Here is a 21,208-nt window from a genome sequence, read left to right as displayed (position 1 = left end):
GCAGCAGATCCTGAAGTACCAACAAATGGGAATCACCCTCCTGTGAAAACACCTTGCAGGCCAAAGCGGGTTATTCAGCCTCCTAAGAGACTCATAGAAAGTTGCTGATTACAAGAGACTGTAAATATGTTGAAGTGTGAATTCAAAGGTATGTGATATTACATGTTCAAGCACATAAAGTGGAGTTTCACGGTAAGATAAGCAAGGCCTGTATGCAGTGATAGGTTTGATAAAAGAAGTCTGATTCTTTTTCTAAGGGGGGAGATGTGTTGTTATATGATAGTTAAAGAGAACTGCATTACCCAGAATGCACGGCGTGCTCACGGGGTCAGTTCTTGGCGGTTGTACTTGTACTAGGAATGGCGGCAGTAAAGGTGTTTCTGGAAAACCCACACGGACTGTGTGAGTGTGTTATTTGAGAATGCGCTACACAGCATAACAAAGCTATGTCCGAACATCTCAGGAAACACCTGCCGACCCTTAAAGTTTTACAGAGGACGAGGGGGGTGAAACGTAAAAAGATTCTTACGGCTGACCTATCTAATGACATAATTTTGGCTCTCTCCGAAATCTGTCTCAATCTCATAAGAGGCCGTATACCTTTAACCGTAGCTCAATTTAACAAACTCAAGAAGCAGAAAAGACTGATAAAGCTTTTCGCCTGTAAGAAAAACAGCGTCGCGAGGAAACGCAAGGCCGTGCTTCAGAAAGGAGGATTTTTATTACCGCTGTTGTCAGTGGCTCTGCCATTCGTCATAAGCCTGTTTGCCGGTAAGACGGCTAACTAGCTTTTTCCACCACCACCACCATGAGCGAGGTGAAAAAAATGTTCATGCTGAGCCCCCAACAACTGCGTATGCTGACCCAGAGGGCGACCCCGCATACCATCGGGGAATCGGCCCTGGGTGAACTTGAAAACCAGATGCACAGTTTAATAAATCAGCCGGGTATGAATTTGCATGAAAAAGTAAAGATATACAACCAATTGCTACAGAGGTATCTGAATCTAGTCTGAAAAGAGGAAAATCAGGGGCGAGAAATTGTCCTTACCGAGCGGAAAGAAAAAACGGACAAGGAGGAGGAGGGGAGACAGCCTGACGGCGGCGGCGCTACTAGGGACAAATCTGTACAGGAAGTTGTCCAGCAAATGGCGCCCAGGGCTAGAAAGAACGTGGGGTACATCATGCAGAAACTGCTCGATTCCGACAGGGCGGTACGTTGGACCCAGTCGGGTGAAATCATCATCAGAGATAGACCCATTAAAGGTTCCCATATTTTAGATTTGATGAAACCTTTATCACAGCCTAAATCCCAGGCCGTCGGATATCCTAAAGGCTGGGAACCCTTTTTAAACGTGATATCCGAATTAAACATCCCCCTCACGAGCGTGGGTAACATTCAAGCTAGGAAAGCCCTAAGCCATCTTAAAGATTACGCCAGAAACGCAACGACGGCGGGGCCACCCTCCTCCCCTCCTGCGAAACAGAATCTCGGGAGACGTAGAAAACTTATTACTGACGACTCGCCACCACCGCCGCCGCTTGCGGGAACCCCTCACACGCCGCGGGATTCCTCCCCCGAATATCGTTTATGGCCTTTAAAGGGTACTCCTTATGCTCCGTGGATAGATTACAGCAATTAAGTGTTTTATATACGTGTGAAAAAAATTAAAATGCCTGTAACGCGCCGGTTAATAAATGTTAAATTTATTGAATAAAAGGTGTCACGTTTTTATTTTTTCCCCAACATTAATCTAACAACCATAACAATCTTTAAATAGTTTTAAGGAACATACATTTTGCGGCTTTTAAAGTTTATCAGCATTAACACGGCTAAGACACTTGTGATATTTCTTGATAAACTCGGATACTAGAGCGTCGTTTTTCCTCAAGTCGTCAGAGTACAACATCATAGTCTCTTGAAATGAAAGTCCCTTGAAGCGGTGGTAGAGGAAAAAGGCGACGTGGGCACCGCACGTGGAAGAAAAGTCGTGTTGAACTTGACGCGTATTATACCTTATTTCGGTAGCGTGCCTCCCCAAGAAGCGCATAAAACTCTTTGGGTAGTAAGGGGAATCGGGGGGATAACCATAAGAATCAAAGAAGGAGGCGACCAGAAAAGCGGGCCTCATCTCTATGCGGGTGGGTAATAAATCGCTAGGCCACACGCCTCCAAAAGCATCCCCCAGCAGGGGTCGTAAAAGGCATTCCAGCTGGTGAGTGTTCATGATGATGATGATGATTAAAAGTCCACCAAAACCTGTCTCTTGGCGTTTATTTCAATCACGCTGTCGAAGCAGGCGTAGACGATGAGACACATGGTTCGAGGTAGCGGGGCTCTGAACCTTAAATCTAGACGGCACGTGCCGCTGATGACGGGTGACAGGGCACCGCCGTCCAGCTCGTCGTCTCGGGAGAGATTGAGAGCAAATAGCGAGTATCCGTTTTCAAAATCCTCGCGGTTAATGCATAACGGCGAATCCCTTAAATGCCTGTTTGTAGCCAGGAAAAGGTTGTAAAACTCTCTGACCGACTGCCTCGCGTTAAAATCGGGCTGGAACGGTTTGCTGGGTATGTGTCGGCCGTTGACGGAGAGGCTCAGAAATTCCAGGTCACAATGCTGAAACCTGAACGGGTTTCTGTTTCACGTGCCCACAAACGCGGCATGGTCCACGACGCCCAAAACGATGTAGCGCGGTAAGTTGCTCAGGAAGAGGTTGTCCTGCGGGCAGACCCGCGATTGCGCGGGCAGTGTATAATTTTTAACGACTACCCTGCTTATAGGGTACAGGGCGTTTGCTTTCATGAGAGTGGCCGAGTGACCCAGTGACACCGCCGGGGAGACCTCCACTGACCCTCAGTATTTTCAACTCATAATCGGTGTCATTTCTACACATGAGACTAAAGTCGCTTTTAGTCTTTACAAACTTTAAGCGTATATCCACGTTGTTTAACAGCATTCATTCGCTGAAAAAAATATCGGCGTGTATAGGGCCCATCAGAGAAAATTCCCAAGAGTTTCTACAGAAGGCGGCTCGCTTCTGCAACCCCACGTTAGGGCCCTGCGCGGAGACGTCCACGCTATCCAAGTCGGCTCCGAGGTCTTTGTACCAGAGCCCTGCCGAAAACTGACTCTCTAGCGTATCCGTAGAAAAATTGAGCAGGGTCTCTATGAATGACCTATAGGGGTGCGTGGCTGACGAAGAACTGATCAGGACGTCGTTCAGACTCACATCCAGCTGGGAGAATATGCAGTTTAGCGGGTACTGTATAATACCGCAGGGGTCGGCGTCATCCAGGGGGGCTCCATCGGCCCTAACGATCTTGAGCCTTAGATATAACAGTGTAGAGTTGATAATTGGTCTGATCTATGGATAATTGCGTCATAGGGGCCGCAAACAGGTCCAACTGAGATTTGGTGCATTCGGCCGAGAGGCGGTGAGCTAGAGCCATTCTTGATTACGCGGCGTTTTCTCTCTCTCTCTCTCTCTTAAAATATGTCCCCGGGGGGTTTCCTGTTTCTCTTAGCAGGTCGCGACTTGGGAATCCTGACGGCTCTGCGAGTTTTTTTATTTTTTTATGACCGTGCTGCACGGCTAAAGGCGCTTGGGCTCTCTTTCTACTCCCCCTCCGAGAGAGGAACAGCAGACACGACCCTTCCTGCTTGGGGCTGAGCTACAGAACTACAGAGAACTACAGAGCTGGCGAGATCCGAACCTATTCCTTTGACCGCTGATTTCAAATGAGGTTTTGCTATATCGACCCCACGCTTAAGAAAGGGTAAAACGAATCTAAAAGCCCTACTGAGCATGGAGCCCAACCCACGCCCGTACATCACGGGGCTTCCCGCAAAACCGGGGAGCCCATGTCCCGCCTGACTGGTGTAATACGTAATAAATCTCTGCGGATTGTGGTACACCATGCTCCCCCCCACCACCACCTCCTGCGCTTTGTCTTGTTTTTTTTTTTTTTAAATGGGGTGAAAGTGTAGCTTGACGATCGTTTTTCCGTAGGAGAAATTAATCATAGTATTCTGATCGTTCCTCATCTCAATATGCAAATTCTGCAGGCTCTGCTTGTTCACCGGTACGTAGTGCAGCTTGTGGAACGGCAAAGTGACTACGTCGCCGAATGCACCGTCTATTTTAACGGTTCTGAGGAGCGGGACTACAAATTCCCCCACGTGCTGCGGTTCCACGATGTTACAGTAGACGTACATATTGTAGAATCCCCCGTGAATGTCGGCCGGGTAGGGGGAGGTCGACCCGCTACCTCCTCCTCCTAGGTTATACCAGTGACCCGGCTCAAAGCCCAGCATGTAGGCCAGAGTAGGTTTAAATTGGATCTTGTATTTCTGGTTTCCCGTTATATTAACCCTTCGCGTAATCTCGTTGTATGAGAAGGAAACTTCAGTACCTAATTTTTTTTACGTAGCGTTGATTTCTGTCACAATCTGTTTCAGAGATTCATAATAGCCGACTTTAATTTTCCGAGGAAAAAGGTAAGGCAGATCCATTAAAGGATCGGCCTCTCTCTTTACCTCCGCCTCCGTATCCCGCAATTCAAAACTATTTTCCAGGTATGTAATATTTCGCCACGTGTAACAATACATGATTTCAGCCAGCGCTACTTTGTAAGGCCCCCGTAGCTCTATAGGTCGCGAGAGCATCACGGTGTAATCCGAACTCTGGTTATCGGAGAAGATGGAGAGACAAGAGTTTGACGGCAGCGTGAGGTAAAAAGAGGGGCGATCCTCCATTTTTTTTTTCTCTCTTTTTCTTAAAAAAAAAAAAATTAAACCTGTATCAAGTACGACTGCAGTATCCACGAATCGAACCTCGAGGGCCAACCCTGCCAATGTACTAAAATCCACTTTTTCCCCTTTTTGTCGGTCTTTGAGCCTATAACCTTCTCGACCTTGAACGCGCGTCTCAGAGATATTTTGACTTTCTGCAGCTCCGCTTCATAGAATGTACCCTCGAGTATTTCGCCGCGCACGTCCCTCAATTTATACACCGGCGGCGATTGGGGCACACGTTCGCATATGACAAAGTACTCATCGGTGAATGTCTGCTCGTACTTTTTGTCAAAAATCTGACTGTGCTTGGAGACTCTCACAGTGTCCCCTATGTTAAACTCAAAACGTGGCCGTGTGCTTTTTTTTTTCTTCAGAGGACCGTATAGATTATCAAATACTAGATGAGCATTATCGGGCGTGACCTCGGAAGGTTTCATTTTAATAGTGCTGTGAAATGACTGGTTGTAGCACTTTATTAGATCGTCCAACACGTCCACGTATCGCCGAGTGTTTTTAGCCGTAAAGTACCTGTACATCCTCTCTTTTAACGTTCGATTAAATCTTTCTACGACGGAAGCTTTAAGTTCACTAGCCGTTGTGAAATGGGTGATTTTATGAGTTTTTAAAAGTTTCTGAAAAGTCCCATTTAAAAACTCCTTACTGGTATCCGTCTGTAGATTGAGGGGGACGCCCCCCTCGGTTAAAACAGAATCAAATACCTCCGTTACACCCACCCCAGTCTTGTTTCTTATGGCACGCACATAGGCCTTTTTAGAAAAAACATCAATCACCGTAAGGAGGTATTTTAACCCGTCGTTGTACGTGGTCAGCCCTTGCATGTCGCATAAATCGGCCTGCCACTGATACATGGCTCTCGGTACAAACACTCTGTGACTGGGGAAATTCTTTTTAACCGGTTTATGTAAAGTATAACTGTCTTGCATAGACAGCCAGTCTCTGATGTCATCAGTACCCACTTTTTTCCCCGTATCTTGCTCCACGGCTCTCTGCAGTCTGGAGACACCCCCGTATGACCCCAGCTGGCTGGGGTCATAGTACGAACGGCTCAAGACGCGAGCTGTAGTCTTGGAAACAGACATGCTTTTCACACACACAGTGAGTGGGGGAGAGTGGGGATGCGGCGTTTTATAGCTGTCTGTGGAGGGGGGTTTTTATCGTCATTGTTGACGACATTGAGTGAACATCAATGAAATTGTGTTTTTTACAAAAGAGTTTAGCTGGGGTGGGGATCGAACCCACGCAGACATACGTCCATTGGATTTTAAGTCCAACGCCTTAACCACTCAGCCACCCTGCTCAACATTTTTGTTTATTATTTACAAAGACTATTACAACGTGTCATGCCCGGCTCGTCCGCTCCTCCTGTGTGCCACGCCTCCTATTACCCACGTGTTTTCTCCTGATTGTACCCAGCTGTGTCTAGTTAATTTGCTCAGTCCTGTGTATTTCAGTCCGTGTCTTACCTGAGTCCATTGTCTGTCATTGATGTTAGTTAGTCTCTGATGGTTCGTGTCCTGCATCCTGTTATTAAACCCAGTTTCCCGTACTTTGCCTGCTGACCCGTTCCTGCTCGCTCGTCTACCTGCACGCTCACCCAGCGATCGCGAGCGTCTCATGACAGAATGACAGACCAAACCAACGAGGCACCGCGGCAGACCGAGGACCAGCGTCTCGGTCTGCTGCAGGAGGTGCATTACTGGCTCCTCCAGCCCGAAGTCCTGGAGGACCCCGTCGCGCTGAGGTTGGCTACCGACAGCTGCGACGACCTGCTGGCGATGTCCCAAGCGAAGTGGCGAAGTGGTGCGCTCCAACCTCTACCAGCTGGTTAGGCGCGTGACCACGCGGAGGTTGGAGCTGGACGAGCCAGGCGTCGCGGAGGTCCTTCCCCAGTGGTCCGTCCCAGCGGACGCGGAACAGCCCCCGGCGACCGCCGTGACGACGAAGAGGAGGAGGAAAAAGAAGCCCGCTTCCCTTCCGGCCAGGGAACTAGAGGACTCCCCGGCCGCTCTTACCGTCACCGGCGCAGCTACGCTGCTTGCACAGGCAGCTTCCCCCATCCGGAGAGAGTGGCCCGCCGCCACGGATTTGCCACCGCCCCTAGAGCAGTATGTCTTCCGCCCCGACCGGCTGGCCAATAAGGGGGCCAGCACAGTGCAGGATGCCATCCCGCGTGTGCCCCGGAGTCTTAAAGGGGCCACGCCCGTCCTGCCCACACGGGACTTGCCGGTCCCGCCCCCTGCGGCCCCAGAGCCCGAGCAGCCGCCTTCGCAGCCGCCTTCGCAGCCGCCTGCGCAGCTACCGCCTGTGCAGCTCCCCCAGCCTGCAGCTCCAGGGCAGGCGCCCCCACTGCAGCAGCCTGCAGCTCCAGGGCAGGCGCCCCCACTGCAGCAACTTGCAGCTCCCGGGCAGGTGCCCCCACAGCCTGCAGCTCCAAGTCCTGACCGCGCTCCAAGTCCTGACCGCGCTCCAAGTCCTGACCGCGCTCCAAGTCCTGACCGCGCTCCAGCAGCTCCCAGGCCGGCGCCCCCACAGCCTGCTGACCCTGTTCCGGTCCCTGACCGTGCCCCTGCTTCTGACCGTGCCCCAGGTCCTGTCGCCCTAGTCCCCGAGGTGGTCCCGGAGGACTCCATCGTGGCTCCTCCCTCTTCGGAGGTGGAGGAGCTGGAATGGGACCCCTCGGGGATCACACTTGTGACTTCACCCTCGCCCCGGCGAACTCGACCCCAACCTGGGGTCGTCATGTCTGTGTCCCGTAAAGGGAGGGGACACAGACGAAGGACTGGGGTCCCGCCCGCCCTGCCCCCTGGCTCGCCCTCCCTCGCCTGCGCTAGGGCTTGGTCGGCTCCTGCAGGTCCTGGCTCCCCGGGTCGGCGGTCGCCTGCGGATCCCCCTCCTCGCCCTCGTCGCCCTGCCTCGCTCCCTCCGCCGGGTCCTCGGCGGTCGCCTGCAGGTGCCCCTGAGGCGGCTCCTCGGTCGCCTGCTGGTCCCCCGCCTCCTGCGCGTAGGAGGACGTCGCCGCCTGCGGCGGCTCCCCCCCTCTACTTGCCCTTACCCAGGTCCCTTTCGGCTCCCTCGTCCCCTTCCCTGGTTCCCCCTCCGACTCCCTCCTTCGTCCCTGCTTCGGTCCCTCGCCCTGTCTCCTCGGCCCTTCCGGGGTCCGCTCCGGCCGCCTGCGGCCCCTCCGGCTGCCTCCCGTCGCCCGCAGTGGCTCCCTCGGCCGACCCTTTGCTCCCCCTCCTTCTCGCCCGGTGCCCCTGCCTTTGTCCCTCCTGTCTTTGCCCCTCCGTTTTCGGCTCGCCCTTTCGTTCTGCCCGTCTCTGTTCCTTGTTCCCCGGTGTACCCGCCTAGCACCCCTGGCCCCTTTGTTCCGCCCGTTCCTTCTGTCTCTCCCTTCCTGGTCTGTCTCTCCGCTTTCCCGTTCGTCTGTCAGCTCCTGTCTTACGTTCTGTCTCTTGCCGTGTTTTGTGCTTCGGTCCTGTTCCCCGTCCTGCGTTGATTCTGTTCTTGTTTTTCAGGTCCTGTTTTGCCTCGTCCCGTCCGTCGCCCCCTTCCTTGGCGCGCCCGGAGAAGCGCACCTTTGGGGGGGGGGGTTCTGTCATGCCCGGCTCGTCCGCTCCTCCTGTGTGCCACGCCCCCTGATTACCCACGTGTTTTCTCCTGATTGTACCCAGCTGTGTCTAGTTAATTTGCTCAGTCCTGTGTATTTCAGTCCGTGTCTTACCTGAGTCCATTGTCTGTCATTGATGTTAGTTAGTCTCTGATGGTTCGTGTCCTGCATCCTGTTATTAAACCCAGTTTCCCGTACTTTGCCTGCTGACCCGTTCCTGCTCGCTCGTCTACCTGCACGCTCACCCAGCGATCGCGAGCGTCTCATGACACAACGGTATTCAAGTTTTTAATTTTTTTTTTATTACAACAGCATACAATTAGTGAAAGATATATATTTTCAAAATGCAGGTATACAATTCGTGAAAGATATATTTTCAAAATGCTGGTATACAATTCATGAAACACATATTTTCAAAATGCTGGTACACAATTCGTGAAAGATATATTTTCAAAATGCTGGTATACAATTCATGAAACACATATTTTCAAAATGCTGGTATACAATTCGTGAAAGATATATTTTCAAAATGCTGGTATACATTTAGTTACACCCGTGACAGTTGTTGAGGTAGATTAGCGATGTCACATGCAGTAAGGTGGATATAGTGGCTTTTTCAATGATACATGTATGCAGAGTAGAAAGCATCTGATTAACATTGATAGGCTGCTTCTCATGAAATTTAAAGGCAACTACGTCTACGATTAAAGCGTAAAATACAAAAATGTGATTACAGTCAAATTCATTGTCGGGAATACAAGATAGACAGGCGCGTATGAGACTTTCAGGGGATTGTCTTTCTCCCTCTGCCATCAGCTGAGTAAGTAAATCCATTCCCCGCTGATAATTTTCTCCGACTTGAGCAATCTCAAATACCAGTCTATGAAAGCAGCAACAAGCATAATCATCCCTATCCCAACAATCGCTTTTCTTTTTTTTATCGATAGCATGCAACAACAGTGGACTAACTTTTTCTAAAAAAACATTTAACATAAACCGCCGTAAGGGTCTGCCGATACTGTTCCCCATCACAAGATGCTTTTGTTTTAGTCTCGGGCCTCCCAACGAGTCAGAAATTCTTCTTCCAGGATCTGCTTAAGCGCGGGGTTCTGTTCAAACAGATCCTGTTCCAGTCGACTGATTTCCAGCATGCCGTCACGGGCCTCACGTAGATCGTACAGGATAGCTTCCACGGCCCCCTCCAACCTACCAACGGCCACTCGGATGCCCAGGGTCGACAGAACGTGAGTTAAGGCGGGTGTCAGCCGGTCGCCAGCCGGTCCAGAGGTCACGCAACACAGAGTCAAAGTGTATGTAAAAGTAATTTCTGCCTGGAGGAAACAGACAAGAGTGTTGTTTTTGACTGGGATGATCCACCTCCCAGCCGTAGCAGTTTTTCTGCTGATGCTTCCTGATGACTGAGGCTAAAAGGCCCACTATCATGGCTTTTATGCAGTTGAGCATCCCTCTGCACAAAGCAGGTCTGGAGAGAAGCGTGCAGATCTCAGGCGTCGGAGGGTCCTCTCCAGGATCAGAGGCCGGTGTTGGTGGAGGGGTCGGAGGGAGCTCCCCAGGATCAGAGGCCTGTGTTGCTGCTGGAGCCTCATTGTCCCCGCTTTCGTCGTCGTCGGAGAACACTTTGTTGCTATAATTTGCAGCTGCTGCCATGATGATGATGATGATGTTTGTGAAAGGGGTTGTAACGGAGTCCACTTTATATAGCGGCGGCGGGTGAGGGGGGGGTGATCCTTACGGCATAGGTTTTTTCAACTCTTGCATCTCCTTATGCCCCCGACTCTCCTTAAACAGCGCTTGGAAGTAACCAGACTTTTCTTTAGTCATCCGCATCCAAATCACAAACGGTATTCTCAGCCCAAAACAGTCGCATTTAGGTAGCTGCCATATATTCAGCATTCTCTTGTCCAGCTCCCCGGTTGCGTCCCACTTTATAAAGGTGCTACGTTGTTTACCATTGCCAGCATCTCTATAGTGCATCTCCATTCTATCAATGTCCGGCTGAAAGTCAGGGTCGGTGCTCTCCTCCATCATCAGGGTTACGACAGTCTTCAAGTTTCCCCATTCATCTTCAGAGAAACTCACCAGATGCGGGTCGTCTTTCGCGGGGTCTGGGCCGTCTCCGGTGACCTGAAAGACGCGCAGTTCCCCGTTGGGCAGCTCCCAGGTAGCCCTCGGGTCTTCAGACGCTCGCATCATAAGTACCCGTCTACGTGCCGTACGAATCTTCCTGGGAGCCCTCGGAGGCCGCATAACAGCCTCTTGCTCCTGCTGAGTCTTAGAAGGTGAGGTTGAATCTTTCATTTCGGGAGTGCCGGACATGTCTGTATTTTTAAAAAAATTAGTGTTGGCCCTACAGCGCAAAGCTCCCTATAAAGCTCCCTCCTCGTTTGGCTCTCAACGGAGGCGGTCGCACTTCTTACCCTCTCCCTCCCCTTATCTTCCCTGCTTCGCTCCTCTCGTCTCGTCTAGTCTACTGTCTTATACTGTGTCTGTGAAGAGACTCTCTCAGCCCTGCTCTCCAAAACTACGAAAAATTATGGATTTGATCAGCTGGTCTCTCAACGCAATTGACACCATCTTCTCGACGAGAAGCCTAGGGTCGGGGGAACCTGACTGTCCTGCAGGAACGTACGCAGCTGGCTACACGATGGACGGATGGGAGCGGTGGAGGGTCGTGTGCCTGGCAGCTCTTTCCGTGGAGGACATTGAAGACAATCTACTTATTCGGAACCATGATTACAGGTATTATGCTGATTGGATTAGGCATTGCCCTGGTTTATCAAAGATTGAAGAAGACGGTGACAGCCTCTCAAAAGCCCCACTAGGCTGGCCGGAATGATTGATGGAGTGGGCAGAGCTGTTAGCACTCAGACTGTGCAGACTGTGCAAACTGGATAACATCGTGGAGAAGCTAACAGCTTTGCAAAAATTATTGGATGGCGGAGATCAGCGTGGACATTAGAGGAGCTGGAAATTTCAGCTCCTCGCATGGAAACCCAAACAACCTTATTCTATCAAGTATTTGGCTCCCCCATATCAGCACTGGCCTTGGCCAAGGCTGCTGCTGGAACTAACAACTCCCCCAGAAGAACAAGGCAGTGAGACTCTCTTGCATTCCTCTCCCCCAATCCCAAGGACTTACCCTCCCCCCATCCCACGCCTCCGCCGCTTCATACCCCCAGCGTGAACAGGCGGGTCTGACCAGCGCCGTTTCTATGGCAGCAGGACCGGATGGCTGTCTGTCTCTGCTGGGTCACCTCCACACCCCCTTTCCCCTACCCGTTGCAAGTCGTGTCATTTTTATGTAAGGTGTAGTGCCCATGTGCTTATGTTGCTGAGGTGTTTTTTTCGGTTCCCACAATGTACTCCCTACTGGAGTGCATTCTGGGGGGTGTTTTTTTATTCTCCTCCTCTCCCACCATGTTATCTTGTTTCTATTCTTCTCACTTCCCCTGTCTCCCGGCCGGTCTTCCCCCTACTGTGATGTCTGTGTATATGTAAGGTCGGTTGATGGCCTGCTCTTCACCGGTACTTGTGACTGGTGCCATGGTATATTGCATCAGCAATAAAGGGCTTTTCCAATCCAATCCAATCCAAAATATTCTCCACGGCCTCCTGTGAAGGTGTGTATTGTATTGTGTATTGTGAGGGTGGTGTGTATTGTCTGTGTGTGTTCATTGCAGTGATGGCTTGTGGGAAGAAACTGTCTCTGAGCCTATTAGTCCTGGTCCTAATGGCCCTGAAGTGCCTGCCGGAAAGCTACAGGCAAAACAGGTGATAGGCAGGGTGAGTGCTGTCTCTGATGATTCCCTTAGTGATGATTGTGCTGATGCAGCAGGATGTATAAATGTCTTTTAGTGAGGGGAGGGGGTAGCCGATGATTTTCTGCGCCGTCTTGACCACTCTCTGCAGTCTCCTCCGGTCTGCCTTAGTGCAGTGGGAAAACCATACTGTGATACAGTATGTTAGAATGCTCTCAATGGTGGAGCAGTAGAAGGTCACCAGCAGCTTCTCACTGATGTTGTTCTTCCTGAGCAATCTCAGGAAATGCAGATGCTGCTGTGCTTTCTTGACGGCAACTGTGGTGTTTTCAGTCCAGGAGAGGTCAGAAGAGATTGTGGTGCCCAGAAAGATAAAGGTGTGGACCCTCTCCACAGAGTCACTCTTGATGTGGAGGGGATGTGGATCTGCCCTGTTTTTCCTGAAGTCCAGGATGATCTCCTTTGTCTTGGTGGTGTTCAAAGCTAGGTTGTTTGCTGAGCACTACTCAGACAGTTCCTGGACCTCGTCCCTGTAGGCAGACTCATCTCCACCTGAGATCCGGCCCACTACCGTCATGTCATCAGCAAACTTCACAAGGATGTTGCTGCTGTGGGCCGGTCTGCAGTCAGACTCAGCACACAGCCCTGTGGGGAACCTGTACTCAGTGTTCGGGTGGAGGAGAGATGGGGTCCAAGTCTTACTGTCTGGGGCTGACTTGTGAGGAAGTCCTTGATCCAGGAGCAGGTGAGTGGGGGAGTCCCAGGTTGTGCAGTTTGGTGATCAAGATGTCGGGGATTATGGTATTAAAGGCAGAGCTGAAGTCGAGGAAGAGCATTCTGATCTAGCTCTCCCGGTGCTCTAGGTGGCTCAGTGCGGTGTGAATTGCGATTGCTATGGCATCCTCAGTTGACCTGTTCGTTCTGTAGGCAAACTGGTAGGGGTCAAAAGATGCAGGAAGGTGGGCTTTGATGTGGTTTAGGACCAGCCGCACAAAACACTTGGTGATGATGGATGTTAGTGCGATTGGTCGGAAGTCATTTAGACTGTGTGTGACTGATATTTTGGGTTCCGGGATGATGGTGGCGGACTTCAGACAGGCTGGGATGGTGGCTTGTGTCAGGGATAGATTGAAGATGATGGTGAAGACCTGTGAGAGCTGGTTAGCACAGGCTCTGAGTACTTTCCCGGGAACACCATCAGGTCCAGTGGCTTTCCTGGGGTTCACCTAGCTGAGAACCTGCTTCACATCCTGTTCCTGTACAGTCCATGAGTGGGAGCAGGAGACTGGTTGAGGCTGGGAAAAATTCACTGGAGACTGTGGGGTTGGAGTCTCGAAGTGAGCAAAGAAGGTGTTCAGCTCTTCTGCTAGTGAGATACTTGAGTTCACATCTGCATTTGTGTGTCCCCTGAAATTGGTGATCCGCCTGAATTCCCTGCCACACCTGCTGAGTATTGTTGTCAGATAGATGGTTTTCTGTGTTCCTCCTGTAGTCAGACTTGGCTTTCCTGATTTCCCTCTTCAAGTTTGATCTAGCAGCGCTGTACAGTCCTTTGTTTCTTGACCTGAAGGCAATGTTTCAGTTCATGATGAGTGTCTTGACCTGGCTGGTCATCCAGGGCTTTTGGTTGGGAAACACCCGGATGCGTTTGTTCACTGTGACAGTCCCAATACAAAACTTGATGTATGATAGGACAGATTCTGTGTGTACAGCCAGGTCTTGATGTTCAAAGACATTCCACTCAGTGTGAGTGGAGCAGTCTTGGAGCTAGGAAAGTGTATCTTCAGGCCATGTGGTGATGGTCTTAAAGGAGTAGTTGTTCTTCTGAGAGGTGTGTTTGCAGGTGTAAGAAACAGAGAGAAGTGGTCTTACTGGCTTAAATGTGGGAGTTGTATGGCTGTGTATGCATGTTTAATGTTTGTATAAACATGATCTAATATGTTCCCTCCTCTGGTCAGGCACTTTACATGTTGACAGAGCTTAGGCAGAACAGACTTTAAGTTTGCCTCATTAAAGTCGCCAGCTATGATGTGTACGCCCTCGGGGTGAGCCTGTTGTAGCTTATTAATGGTGTCTGACAACAGAGAGAGAGCTAAGCTAACGCTAGCATTGGGTGGTATGTACACAGCCATGATTAGCACAACTGTTAACTCTCTCGGTAAGTAAAAAGGACAGCATTTAATAGAGATGGACTCCAGGTCTGATGAACAGTGTGTATGTATGGTTAAACTATCTTTAGACTCAATTTTAATGTACGAGAATGCACAGACCGCCTCCTCTGCTCTTACTGGAGTCTGTTTCGGTCCCAGTGGTGCATGGTGCCACACGAGTTGTACGGCTGCATCGGGGATCAGTAGGTGAAGCCTGGTTTCGGATATTATTGAAACACGGCAGTCATGAATGTAGCAATTTCCCTCCATAAGAACTTCCAGCTCTTATGAACACCAAGTTCCAGTGGTGTAGCTAAAGTAGATCCAGATTCAACAGGGTATGCCTTTTCTGGCAGCTTTTTTTGTGAAAAAAGAACAGTGTTATTGTGTAACAAGCGTATATTGCCAGGTTCATGCCTGTCAGGCTCCATGATGGACGGGCAGGCTGGAAGCGGCGAAGGACGAGGCAGGTAGGTGGAATACAGGAAAACGAGGGTTTATTAGGGATGACTGGGGGTACAGCACATAACATCAATGACCAACCTCAGACAGGGCAAGACGTGGACTGATATACAAGATACAAATTAAAATAACAGGGAACAGCTGGGCACAATCGGGGAAGCACACTTAGATGATGAGGGGGCTTGGCACACACGAGGATCGGACGAGCTGGGTGTGACTGTGACAGAACCACCCCCCTCAGGGGAGCTGACAGACGAGACGAGACCAGGGACACAGGACCTAGAAGGCAAGAACAAGATCATTAACGTGGAACCGGGAACAAAACGGACAGACAAAACAAGCACAACGGCAGAAGCCAGGACAGGACCTGACACAGAACAGGGAACGCAGACAGGCAGATAAGGAAGGGAGACACAGAGGGAACAGAGAACGGAGGAACAGAAGGGCCAGGAGCAAAGAGAGGCACAGAATGACGAGGAGCAGAGACAGGAGGAACAGAGGGACCAGGAGCAGGCAAGGAAGACCAGACAGGAAAGGCCAGGGGACAAAGGGGAGCCTGAGGGAGCCATAGCAGGTGATGGGTAGCAGCTAGAGGGGCCACAGGTGACTGGGATGCCGGAGCAGGAGGGGATCTCAGAGGAGCTGAGGAGACAGGCTGAGGGACAGGCGAAGGGCTTAAGGAGGGAGTCAGAGGGGGCACCAGAGGAGGCAAGGAGGAAGCCGGAGGGGACACCTGCAAAGGCAAGGAGGGAGGGGGAGCCGCAGCAGGAGACGGCGCAGCCACAGCCAGCAACGGTGACGCCCACCGACGCGCCGTAATGGGAGGACCCGCAGGCGACTAAGAAGCCGCAGCGGGGGAACCCGCAGGCAACCGACGAGACGTTGGAGGTGGGACCGAGGCTGGGTGACGAGGCGTCGGAGGGGGACCCACAGGTGACAGCCGACCAGTAGCAACAGGACCCGCAGGCGCCCCCCGAACCCCAGCCAAAGTGAGCGAGGGCGAGCCAGGGGGCAGGGCGGGTGGGACCCTAGCCCTGCGCCTGTGCCCTCTCCCCTTTTGGGACACTGAAAGGTGGGGTCTTGGCCAGGGTTGACCTCGTTGGGGTGAGGGTAGAGGAGTCATTAGGGAGGTCCCTGAGGGGTCCCACTCAAGCTCCTTCTCCTCCAAGGAGGAAGGAGCGGTAGTTAGATTGTCTGGGACCTCCTCGGGGACTGGAGCTGGAGGGACTGGAGTAGGGTCAGGGACCGGGACTGACAGAGTCTCAGGGGCTGGAGTTACAGGCGCAGGCAGAGGCAGAGGGGCCTCGGGTGGAGCAGGGATGGACGGAGGCAGAGGGGCCTTGGGCAGAGGCGGGACCATAGCAGACGCCTTGGGCGGAGCAGTAGCCGGAGGCAGGACTTCGGCCAGAGCTACAGGCAGTGCAGCAGGACCCCGGGTGGGGCAGCAGGCGAAGCAAGAGGCAGCACCTTGGGCGGTGCAGCAGGCGGAGGCGGCACCTTGGGTGGTGCAGCAGCCGCAGCAGGGAGCTCGGACGGTGCAGCAGCCATGGCTGGAACCTAGCTAATCAGTGCAGCAACCGCCAGAACAGGCAGAACTGGCACAGGCTGGACAAGTAGATCAGGCGCCATAAAAGCAGGTGCTGCCCCTTTAAGAGTCATGGGGATTCACGGAATAGCGTCGCACACAGCTCTAGCCCCCCAATTCCGAATAGTGGTAAGCCGCTAGAGGCGGTGGCTGCTCTGCAGGGCAGGCTGGAAGTGGCGAAGGATGAGGCAGGTAGGCGGAATACGGGAAAACGAGGGTTTATTAGGGATGACTGGGGGTATAGCGATGCACATAACATCAATGACCGACATCAGACAGGGCAAAACGTGGACTGATATACAAGAGACAAGTCAAAATAACAGGGAACAGCTGGGCACAATCGGGGAAGCACATGTGGATAATGAGGGGGTGTGGCACACACGAGGAACGGACGAGCTGGGCGTAACAATGTCTGCTGTTTTGAACTTTTGAGTCAATGTTAACAGGCATGTGACAGCCTAAGTAACAAACCATTTTCAGATATGCAACCTATTTATTTTTTTGTTATATATCTGTATTTTAACAAAATACAATGTCGTATGATGCGTTACATACTATTTAAGAGTTTGCTTAAACTGAAACAATCAATTTCACGCATTACATAGTAGAGGTCTCCTTTCGCTGTTTTCAGTGGTGCGCGCTCCCAAAAGAGCATTCTATGGCTGGGATGCCTTTTTCGGCATAGCATCTGCTTATTTGCATTGTGTGAATTTTGTATATTACACATACTCTGATGCCATACACTGATAGCAAATTAGCAAATTCAAAAACAGATTTCAAATTGATTTTCCATAATTATATATATCAAAAAAATAACCTGGTTACGTGTGTGTGTATAGCAAGTTAAAAAGACGTATTCGCTAAATCAGCATATATACATGCCGTTGCCTTCATACAAGGTGCGTAGAAAAAAAGTACAACTGCCCAGTTAATACCAAAATTGTCCGTTTCCCATACCAATGAACATCAAAATCCTTTAACCTCCCAAAAAGAAGTACGTGTTGCACACGTTACGACAAAAGCCTGGGCTGGCGTGTAACAGGTTGGCTTTTATTCTGTAATAACAGAAAATAACAATCAAATATAATGGCTGTGCTGTGCTGACTGCTGTACGTAGCTCGCGCTCGAACTGAGCTGCTTCTACGGTTCGCAGTCAGCCTCAACTTACAACAAATAAAACATGTTCATCTCCATACGACATAACAATGGACCGGACTTTAGGGCTTATGAGTATACATTTCCACTCATACTTATTTGGGCAAGTACTCTGATTAAACTGTATCGTTGACCTGGACTAACACGTGTAACATAAGCAACAACCATCTGATTGTCTTTCAACACGGGCCCGAATAATAATTAGCATTAAGGCTAGCGGCCATGAGCAGTTACTTCCGACATACAAACGTTCTAAAAGTATAATCTAGAGCAATACAAATAGTCATTCAACTTACAAATACTACTAAGAACACTATCGATCTAATGCTTGTGCACTTAACTCACCTGTAATAACAGAAAATAACAATCAATGCTCGAACTGAGCTGCTTCTACGGTTCGCAGTCACTTGAGCTGCTTCTACGGTTCGCAGTCAGCCTCTGTCTCCCATGCGCCATTACTGCCCTCTGGCGTAAAAGGATATAGCACCAGAGGTTACTGTTAACACAAGCCACACAGCAAAAACAATGAAAACACAAAAAACAACAAAATAATTAACTTACCAATTGTTGGGGGGGGGGGGGGGGTGCCTTTCTATAATCAAATACTCCTGGGTGTCACATACGCAGTCCTTTTGTTTGCTTCAATATGCTATTAGTGTTTTTTTTTGCCCACTACCACCCCCCCCTCTTCAGAGGACAACTTTTTTACAAGGCATTGTTAGGGTATTGGTAGCTGGTTGGTAGGTGGTTGCTAGGCATTGCTAGGTGGTTGTTAGGGTGTTGCTCTGCAATTGTAGGTGGTTGCTAGGGTGTTGCAAGGTGTCACTAGCTGGTTGGTAAGGTGTTGCTAAGGTGTTGCTAGGTGTTGGGTGATGAGGGTGAAAAACGTTGACTGAAATGAAATTCTGTCATGCCCTGCTCGTGCCGATCCTTCTGTGTGCCTCGCCCCCTTGCTACCTCGTGTAGAATCCCCATGTTACCAGCTTTTTCTCGTTGTGTTTCATTAGTTCTGTGTATTTAAGTCTGTTTTCCCAGTCTGGTCATTGATGTTGCTATGTGTTTCCTGAGTGTGTTACCCCTTGATAATTTCCATGTTTACCCTATTCCACTATTCCCTTTGCCTACTTCCTTGCTCCGTGCCTGGTCTGAACAGGACAGCCACTTTGTGGTTAATTTCTTTTGTCTCTTGCCACTGACTATGCTATCCCACACCATGACAGATCAGTCCATCATGTTAGTGTCAGAACTGGAGACAATGATTGAAAAGCACCAGAGGGTGGGGGAAGAGCTCTAAAAAACCCACCACATAAGGGGCTCAGCCAACCCAATGGGACCTCCAAGAACCGAGTGCTTTGCCTTGATGGCACCAATGCACCCCACTTGCTCAAGTGACAGGGATGTAGCTGGTCGTGATCAAGACCCTCCTCAAGTGACGGAAAGGGGCCCTTGGAGCTTCATCTGATCCAGGTCCTCCTGGTAGTACAGCTCAGTGGCTCGTCCCCTGGTGAAATGGCGGATCACCTGGTCATGTTACTGGAAGGGGAGATGGTGAAGGCTCTTCTAAGCCTTTCTTTGGAAAAGCAGCACGACTGCGGGGCCCTGATTACCATGCTGGAGCAGCAGTTTAGCCAGTGAAAGTCAGAGGGGAAGAAGAACAGCTGGAGAACTGGTTGGGGGCATTCGCAGCCAAGCTAGAGGACTGTACCCAGCAGGGCTACCTTGACATGCTCCGGGCAATCCAGGACAAGATGGCCTTCATGCATTCCTACTCTCCCCGAAAGGACTGTGTGATCATGTGCGCCTGCTGAAGTCAGCCACACTGATGGCAGCCAGTGAGCAGGGGGAGGTGGCAAAAAAAATTTTTGGGCACAGTGCCACACCCACCCCGGACTTGAGCCTGCACTGCGGTGAGTGCTGAGGGAGAAGAACTGCGTGAGGATGTGCTCCTCCTGCGCCTCGCCAGAAATCCTGCCCCCAACACCGCATACTGTTTCAAAAATCCTTATCTGAAGGTGTGGTACCTTCTGATTGGAAGCATGCCAACATAACGCCCATTGTCAAAAAAGGGGATAGAAGTAATTTGTCAAACTATAGGCCAATCAGTCTAACTTGTATAACTGGTAAAGTTATGGAGGCTATAATCAAAGAGAAAATGGTAGATTACCTGGACTCCAATAACATTTTGCGGGATAGCCAGCATGGATTTAGGAGAGGTAGATCCTGTTTAACGAATCTGTTGGAGTTTTTTGAGGAAGCTACTCAGGAAGTTGATGAGGAAGAAGGCATATGATGTCATCTACTTAGATTTCCAAAAGGCTTTTGATGTTGTCCCCCACAAGAGGCTCCTACTTAAACTCAAAGCGACAGGTATTTTAGGTACCATAGCGACCTGGATTGATAACTGGTTAACAGATCGGAAACAGCGAGTAGTTATAAGAGGCACAATGTCACAGTGGGCCTGCGTCCATAGTGAGGTACCGCAGGGTTCGATTTTAGGACCACTATTGTTTCTAATTTACATAAATGATATAGATACCAATATATACAGTAAACTGGTGAAATTTGCAGATGACACCAAGGTGGATGGTGTAGCAGATACTGAATTAGCGGCTCAGCAGCTACAGCAGGATCTTGATTTAATTAGTGACTGGGCCGATACCTGGCAGATGAAATTTAACGTAGACAAATGTAAGGTACTCCATGCAGGGAGCAGAAATATAAAGTACAGGTATTTTATGGGTCCCACTGAAATAAAGGTAGCTGATCATGTAGGATGTTGGGGTATATCTCCAGGTGTGTGGAGTTTAAGTCAAGGGAGGTAATGCTAAGATTATACAATTCCTTGGTGAGACCTCACCTAGAATATTGTGTGCAGGTTTGGTCACCATATCTTAAAAAGGACATTGTGGCCTTAGAAAAGGTGCAGCGTAGGGCCACAAAAATGATTCCTGGTCTTAGAGGAATGTCATATGAGGAAAGGTTACTTGAGCTAAATCTGTTCAGTCTCAAGCAAAGGAGACTGAGGGGGGACATGATCCAGGTATATAAGATTCTAACATGTTTGGATGCTGTTCAACCAAATAGTTACTTCAGCATTAGTTCAAATACACGAACTCGTGGCCATAGGTGGAAATTAGCGGGAGAACATTTCAAACTGGATTTAAGGAAGCACTTCTTTACACAGCGCATAGTCAGAGTATGGAATAGTCTTCCTGATAACGTAGTGCAAGCTGAATCCTTGGGTTCCTTTAAATCAGAGCTAGATAAGATTTTAACAACTCTGAGCTATTAGTTAAGTTCTCCTCAAGCGAGCTTGATGGGCCGAATGGCCTCATCTCGTTTGTATAGTTCTTATGTTCTTATGCTCTTCTTCTGCTGTGGAAAGCTGGGACACATCACTCACAGCTATCCTGCCCCAGCACCTCACCTTCGCCCCAAACTGCATCTGGGAAATGGTGGATGGGTGGCCCCATAAGGGTGTGTCACCTGCAATGCACAAAAGTCTCATACAAAAAACTCATACAGCTGCTCTCAGAGTGGGCTGGATAAGTGAGGCTACCGGCCTCTATGTCAACTGCCTGGTGGATGGAACTCCCTGCCAAGCCCTGGTGGGTGCACCTAAAGGGACTGAAGGGACGAGACCGGTGACACG

The 21,208-nt window shown here is 50.2% G+C and overlaps 1 non-coding gene across 1 annotated transcript; it reads right to left on the bottom strand.

Annotated features, from left to right (window-relative positions):
• Positions 1–6,032: 6,032 nt before the first annotated feature.
• Positions 6,033–6,115, bottom strand: trnal-uaa (transfer RNA leucine (anticodon UAA)). Its single transcript has one exon. It is a non-coding gene; the product is annotated as a tRNA-Leu (tRNA).
• Positions 6,116–21,208: the final 15,093 nt, after the last annotated feature.

The sequence above is a fragment of the Brienomyrus brachyistius genome, chromosome 14 (genome assembly GCF_023856365.1).
Source record: "Brienomyrus brachyistius isolate T26 chromosome 14, BBRACH_0.4, whole genome shotgun sequence".
NCBI lineage: Eukaryota > Metazoa > Chordata > Actinopteri > Osteoglossiformes > Mormyridae > Brienomyrus > Brienomyrus brachyistius.
Note: the sequence above shows the minus strand (reverse complement) of the source record. Positions and strands in the feature narration are given on the sequence as shown.